Source organism: Oratosquilla oratoria, chromosome 23 (assembly GCF_046742065.1).
Source record: "Oratosquilla oratoria isolate Oo_2021 chromosome 23, ASM4674206v1, whole genome shotgun sequence".
In the NCBI taxonomy this organism is placed as follows: domain Eukaryota; kingdom Metazoa; phylum Arthropoda; class Malacostraca; order Stomatopoda; family Squillidae; genus Oratosquilla; species Oratosquilla oratoria.
The window spans coordinates 3,854,841-3,862,340 of NC_134799.1; positions in this window are offsets into that span (position 1 = coordinate 3,854,841).

Consider the following 7,500-nt stretch of genomic DNA (forward strand, 5'->3'; position numbering starts at 1 on the left):
AAACTGTTATTTCAAGAACTGTCTAGTTTCTGCAACCGGGATTTATTGATAATGGGTGATTTCAATTTTACTGACATTGATTGGATGACCCTTGAACATGGCCATATAGGTAGTCGCTTGATTGATTTTCTTGGTGACAATTACTTAATTCAGCATGTAAAAGAGCCCACAAGATATGGAAACTTACTCGATTTATTGATCACTAGCCGCGAAAGCATGGCAACTGATGTAGAAGTCGGTGAATCTGTTGCAAATAGCGATCACAACTTAGTCAGATTCAAACTCCTAAACAATTTTAGAATAGATACTTGTGCTTATAAAATACCCGATTTCAGTAAAGCTCAGTTCATAGAACTACGTCAGGAGCTTCAGCTTACAGATTGGGAGGAAAAATTAAACGAAAGGCCTGTAGATCAGATGTGGGAAATATTTCAAAATACGCTCACTAAGATGATTCAAACTTACATTCCTTTTAAGGACAGACGTCCCCCAAATCAGGCTCGCCCAAAGTGGCTCGACAAAGAAACTGAAAAAAGTATTGCTAAAAAGAGACAGGCTTATAAGAAATATAAGTGCTCGGGTGCATCTAATGACTATGAAAGTTATGTATCAATACAGAGAGATTTAAAAAAGACAATAAGAAAAAGAAAACGACAATACGAAATGAACATCGCTGAGAAATCCAAAGAGAATCCCAAAGAATTCTATAGTTACATTAGAGATAAAAAGGTTGTTAGGAATCACATTGGTCCACTATTATCTGCTGACGGTCAACTTGAATATTCAAATGAAGGAATGTGTAATATCTTAAACAATTATTTCAGCTCGGTATTCGTAAACGAAACACCTCAAAGTGAATTCCAAACTGAAACCTGTGAAAAGTCTGGGGTAAACTTACTCACTACGGTAAATATAACAAAAGAAACAATTAAAAGGTGTATAGACAAACTCAAAGTTAATAAAACACCAGGGCCTGACGGTTGGCATCCAAGAATCTTAAAGGAAATTAAAAATGAGATTGTTGTTCCATTAGAAATTATTTTCAAGAAATCCATCATATCCGGAGATGTCCCAAGAGAATGGAAGCTAGCTAACGTTACTCCCATATTCAAAAAAGGTGACAAAAAGAAACCAAATAACTATAGGCCTATTAGTTTGACTTCGATCGTAGGAAAAATAATGGAAACTATCATCAGAGATGCTATCGAATATCATTTAGAAAGTAACCGTTTGATAAATGATAGCCAACATGGTTTCAGACGGAAACGTTCTTGCGTGACTAACTTACTCGAATTCTACAACACAGTTGTCTCGAATTATGACAAAAGAAACAATATAGATTTAATATATCTAGACTTTGCAAAAGCTTTTGATACCGTCCCACACGAAAGACTACTTACTAAATTAGCTTTGCATGGAATAAGTGGTAGCCTATTAGGTTGGACTAGTAATTGGTTGAAAGGTCGAAAACAGAGAGTTGTTTTAAATGGAAAAACTTCTGGATGGAAAAGTGTTGCAAGTGGAGTTCCTCAGGGTTCCGTTCTTGGGCCACTTCTATTCATAGTATATATAAATGATATAGACCATGGACTAAAATCTACTGTTTCCAAATTTGCTGATGATACAAAACTGTGCGGAGTGGCAAATGATCACTCAAACCAATTAGATATTCAAGAAGATTTAGATAAATTACAGCAATGGTCTGAAAAGTGGCTAATGAAATTTAACACAAGTAAATGCAAGGTAATGCACATAGGTAAAAATAACAGCAAGTACGATTACAAGTTATTTGGAAATTCGTTAACAAAAGTGGATAGTGAAAAAGATCTTGGCGTAATTATCAGTAACGACCTCAAATCATCCAAGCAGTGTATTTCAGCCTCTGAGAAAGCAAATAAGATTCTGGGATTGATTGCGCGATCTTTTGATTTCAAAAGTCCATCACTCATTAACAAGCTATATAAATCGTTAGTTCGTCCACATTTGGAATATGCTGTTTCCGTATGGTCACCGAATCTCATTAAAGACATTGACAGACTGGAAAAAGTACAACGGCGAGCCACAAAACTGATTCCAAATATCAAAAATAAATCATACGAAAATCGACTTAAGCACATGAATCTGTTTTCCCTAAAAAAGCGTAGACTCAGAGGTGACTTGATACAGGTCTTTAAGATTTTAAAGGGAATTGACAACATCAAAAGTGACCAAATTTTCACATTGAATGAGAATCAGACAAGAAACAATGGTCTCAAACTGTCCGGAAATAGATTCAATTTGGAAGTAGGTAGAAACAACTTTGCCAACCGTGTAGTTAATGAATGGAATAAACTTCCTGCACAGGTAGTGCAATGTAGTTCAGTTCGAAGCTTTAAGAATCATTTAGATAAATACCTAAGTAAGATGCTGTAATTATTATAATTTATGTTATATTATTTGTTTTTGTTTTGTTATAATTCGTCTGTCTGATTTTCATTTATTATTAGTTATATGTCAATTTATTATCATTTACTATTTACCTGTTTGTTTGTTATTCAACTATACCAATGCATTTATTTATGTATTTTAATTGTTATTTACATTGTTATAGTTTTAATTTATTATTAATTTGATTTTTTTTTTTTTTTTTTTTTTTTTTTTTTTTTTGCATCCGACCTAGATATGGATCAAAAGGTCTCCTGTCGGCATGCTTTGCCTTTGTAATCCTTTGTAAAATAATGTATGCTAATAGAATAGATAGTTAAGTAGGTAGATCATCAAATTTATCAATAAAACCAGACATTTTTCCTTGACAGATATGGCGACAAATGAAACGGAAGAGATTGCCAAATATTAAGCGACAAGGGTCACGTGGTGGGTACATTGTCTACAGCAGCGTTTCTCAACATTTTTACCCTTGCGTAACCTTTAAAATAAATTGCATGTCTGAAGGAACCCCTGCTCAAAAAATACAAAACACATTTACCATAACTTTCTCATTTTATTTTCATCGTAATAATAGGTTAGATAGGATGATGTCTATTTTACATTATTACAATAACCAAAAATATGTCGTGTGTTTTCAATTGTATTACGTATTTGAAATTAAATAAAAGATCAAAAGTGCATTAGCTTATCTCACTTGTTCTCGCGGAACCCTTAGGGACCTTTTGCGGAACCTTAGGGTTCCGGGGAACCGTGGTTGAGAAACACTAGTCTACAAGGATAGATGAACCATAATCCATAACAACCAACCAGTTTAATAGCCATACAAGAAAGAAAATGGGATTGCTGAATCTCGGAAAATAATTAATTAAATTTTTTAAAGGAAGAATGGGGTAGTATACTTGATATTTTTTTTTTTACTATATTGTGTTTATTAAATTGTATTATACAGAAAATGACCAAAACTCGTTGCTTCCTATCTCCTACGCTCAATTGGTTTATCTGTCAGACTAGAGACCAGTTTGACTCCTGATGTTTGTATTCTCTCGATCTTGTTTATATTCTTCACTCTGTGGGCCCATGCCACTGATGCATATTCTAATATTCGACGGTTTAGAATTTCTATTTTTTTTCATAAGTTCTTCATCCATATAGTGAAACGTCGCCTCACCATTCTGCAGCAGTTCATATGTCTCACAATCCTCCTATTCTCAGATCTTTCTCTTCTTTTGCTTTTGTAATATTCCTCGTGTGTGTGTATGTATTTACCTAGTTGTATCTTACGGGAGGGGGAGCTACGCTCGTAGTGTCCCGTCTCTGTATCTCGCCTTGTCTAATTTGCTCTTAAATTCGTGTATGTTTTTTGCACACACCATTGATTCGTCTAGGTTGTTCCATGTCTCCACCACTCTGTGGGGAAAGCTGTTCTTTTTCAGGTCTCATTTATAACTGTCCCTTCGTATTTCTCGTATCTCAATTTAGTAAATTCTCTCTATCAAGGAAATCAAGGAGTTCCATACCTCTCATGATTCTGTAGATGGTCTGTGTGTGTGTGTGTGTTCACCTTGATCTTTGGATGACGAGTTGGACTCGTGATCGACAGCTATTTCTCTCCCGGAAGAGAGCTCAGAGCTCGTATGACCGATCTATGGGTAATGCTATGACCTTACACGCACACACACCCCAAACTCCCCGCCCACGAAAGTTAGAGTAACGACTCGATGCGCAGCGATACTGAAATACTTTCAGTCCTAGGCAGGATTTGAACCCAGTACCCCAATACCACCGTGCTAAGAGGCTGAGCCTCTACCAACCGCGCCACCGAGTCATGTGTATTTACACACTTGTATTTACCTAGTTTTATTTTACGGGAAGGGGAGCTATGCTCGTGATGTCCCGTCTTTATATCTCATTTTATCTAAACTAATTTTAAATTCATGTATTGTTTTTGCACACACTACTTTCTCATCTAACTTGTTCCAAATGCCTATTACTCTGTGAGGAAAGCTGTTCTTTTTCAGATCTCTTCTATAGCTGTCTTTCTTGATTTTCTTTCCGTGTCCTCTTGTATTTCTTTCATCCCATTTTATTAGATCCTCTCTATCAATAATTTCTATGCCTTTCATGATTCTGTAAATAGTTATCAAATCTCCTCTCTCTCTTCTTTGCTCTAGTGTCTGTAGCTCAAGTTTTGCTAGTCTCTCTTCATATGATAGTTTTGAGAGTGTTGGTGCCAATTTTGTAATTGCTCTTTGTATTCTTTCAAGTTTTGTTATACATTTTTTTTTGTATTTGGTGACCACATCGTTGCTGCATATTCCAATCTTGGTCTTATCAAAGTGATTAATATTTTCTTCACCATTTCTTCATCCAGGTATGTAAATGCCACTTTGATTGTTCTTATCAAATTATAAGTTTCTCCAAAAATCTTATTTATATGTTTCTCAGGTGACATATTATTCATAATAATGACTCCCAGGTCCTTCTCATTTTCTACTTTTTTTATTCCTTCTCCCAATTTATATGATCCTGTTATTCTTTTTTTGCTTTTTCCAAATTCCATTATACTACACTTTTTGGTATTGAACTCCATCTCCCACTTCCTACTCCATTCCCATACTTTATTGAGATCACTCTGTAGTGACTCACAATCTTCTTCCGTGTTCACTTTGTGTGTGTGTGTGTGTGTGTGTGTGTGTGTGTGTGTGTGTGAATATGTTTGCGTGTGCATCAGTATGAGTGTGTCTACGTGTGCTTGTGTATATGAGTGTGTGCCTGTGTGTATGAACGTGTGTGTGTGTGTGTGTGTGTGTGTGTGTGTTTGTGTGTGTGTGTGTGTGTGGGTGCGTGTCAGTTACGAACTACCGAGTTTAATACTTCCCCTCTTCAAGAAACTTCGCCTCTTGTGTACCACTCGCCCGACCTCGACTGACCATCAGCATCGAAAGCAAAAGCGAGATGCGACAAGCGGTGTCACACCTGCTGAGCCTCGACACCGTGGAATGTCTGAATTGTCAGAGGAATAATTATGGAAGGCGCCCTCAGCTGGAGACGAGCCTGGAACAGGCCACAAGACCAACCATGGTGGAGACCCTGGATCAAGAAGATCTCCAGCCAGCAAGAGCCCAAGAACAAGAACTTCGAGCGGCCGGGGGTCCCACTGTGGAGACGACTGGCCCCCCCGGCCCACTCCACCAAGGCTCAGAAGCCCGAGCCCAGAGGACAACAGAAGGGCTTCAAGAACCCCAGAGCCCCAGCAAGAGGTGCTCAAAGAAGCCCAGGAGCTGATACAGGAGGATCCCTTATACATGGATCAAGCCCTCCTCCTAGCCCCTTGCAAGTACTGCGCAAGGGGCTATTGTTGCGTCCACGGCACCGGAGAAGAGGACGAGGAGGACAATGTCTCTTCTTCGGTGACCGAAGAGAATGATCCTCCCTCCCGCCTCCACGAAGACACGAGCTCATGGAGGTTGTCCTCGAGGGCGACTCGGGACTCTGGAGGGGGCCGAGAGTCCTGGAGGCCGAGCCCGGTCGACCCTCCATGGAGGACGCCTCCAGCGTGGTACAGAACAAGGAGTGACGTCAACTCCTGGAGGCGGTGAGCAAAGTCCATGAAGCCCGCGATGAATTGAATAAGAAAAAAAAAGAAAGAAAAAGAAAAAGTAAATAAAGATGAAATAAGAGATATATACAAAAATCAGATAAATATAAAAAAAACTAATAGAAGAGAAAAGAAAAAAGAAAAAATAGAATATATATATATATATAAAAGAAAAAGCCCATCGAAAACTTAAAAAAAAAGAAAAAAAAATTAGAAGCCTTTAGAAGCCCTTAGAAGCCCTAAAAAAGAAGCCCATTAGAAAAAAAATGTAGAAACAGAAAAATAGGAAGAAATGGAAAATTCTTGTAAGCCCAAATTCAACCACTTGGAAAGCCCAAAATGCTTTTGATTTTTTAGCCCAAAAATGGGATTGAGGTCCTTGGAACCACGAGGTTCCCCTCAGCTGAATAAAATTGCTTGGCGACGACAATTCCAGAGGATTAACTCACTCACCACCCCGTGGGAAGTGAGAAACCCCTGTTTGCGAGGGACTGCATGTAGATTCGCCTAATTAGGTCAGGAGACGACGCAAAGATTCTGCAGGATGATCTTAATAAATTGTTAACATGGTCGGTGAAATGGCAAATGAACTTCAATATCTCTAAGTGTAGCGTGTTAAACGTAGGGCTACACAACCCCGAAAATAGATACAGCTTAGATAACACGTTTTTAGAGAAAACTGAATGCGAGAGAGACTTGGGAGTTCTAGTGAGTCCGTACCTTAAAACCAGAAAGCAGTGCATTAGCGCCAGAAATAAAGCTAACAGAGTATTAGGTTTCATTGCTAGGACGGTAACGAATAGAAGTGCATAGGTAATTATTAAACTCTATCTAGCGATAGTTAGACTCATCCTTGACTATGTGGTACAGTTTTGGTCTCCGTCCCACAGAATGGACATCAATTCACTAATTTTTTACTGATGGTGTTCGGGTAAGTGTATACTAATTGTATATTTTCTTTTGGGAGGAATTTTGGTCATGAAGTTGAAGGACTTGTGATAGGAAACATCTTTGTATCTCTTAGTATCTGGTTTGTTAATAAATTCTTGTGTGGTTTTTGCACACACTATTGTTTTGTCTGAAACCAGATGTCACTCATTATTAGCTGTTCTTCTTAGAATTTTTGTACCAGCGCTGTCACTTTCACATTAATCAACACACTCTCCTCCTTCCTTTTACCCCATCTCCATTCCTCCTCCTCCTCCTCTTACCTTCCTCCTCTTCTCTTCCTCCTCCTCTTCTCTTCCTCTTCTTCTCTTCCTCCTTCTTCCCTCTTCCTCCTCCTTCTCCTCCTCCTGCTGTGTGTGTGTGTGTGTGTGTGTGTGTGTGTGTGTGTGTGTATGTGTGTGTGCGTGTGTGTGATTCGCCAACATGGTCTTGCATCACGTGTTGGACTTGTGATTGTCAGTTATTAACCTCTCGGATGAGAGCTCAGAGCACGTATGACCGATCTATGGGTAATACTGTGACCTTAC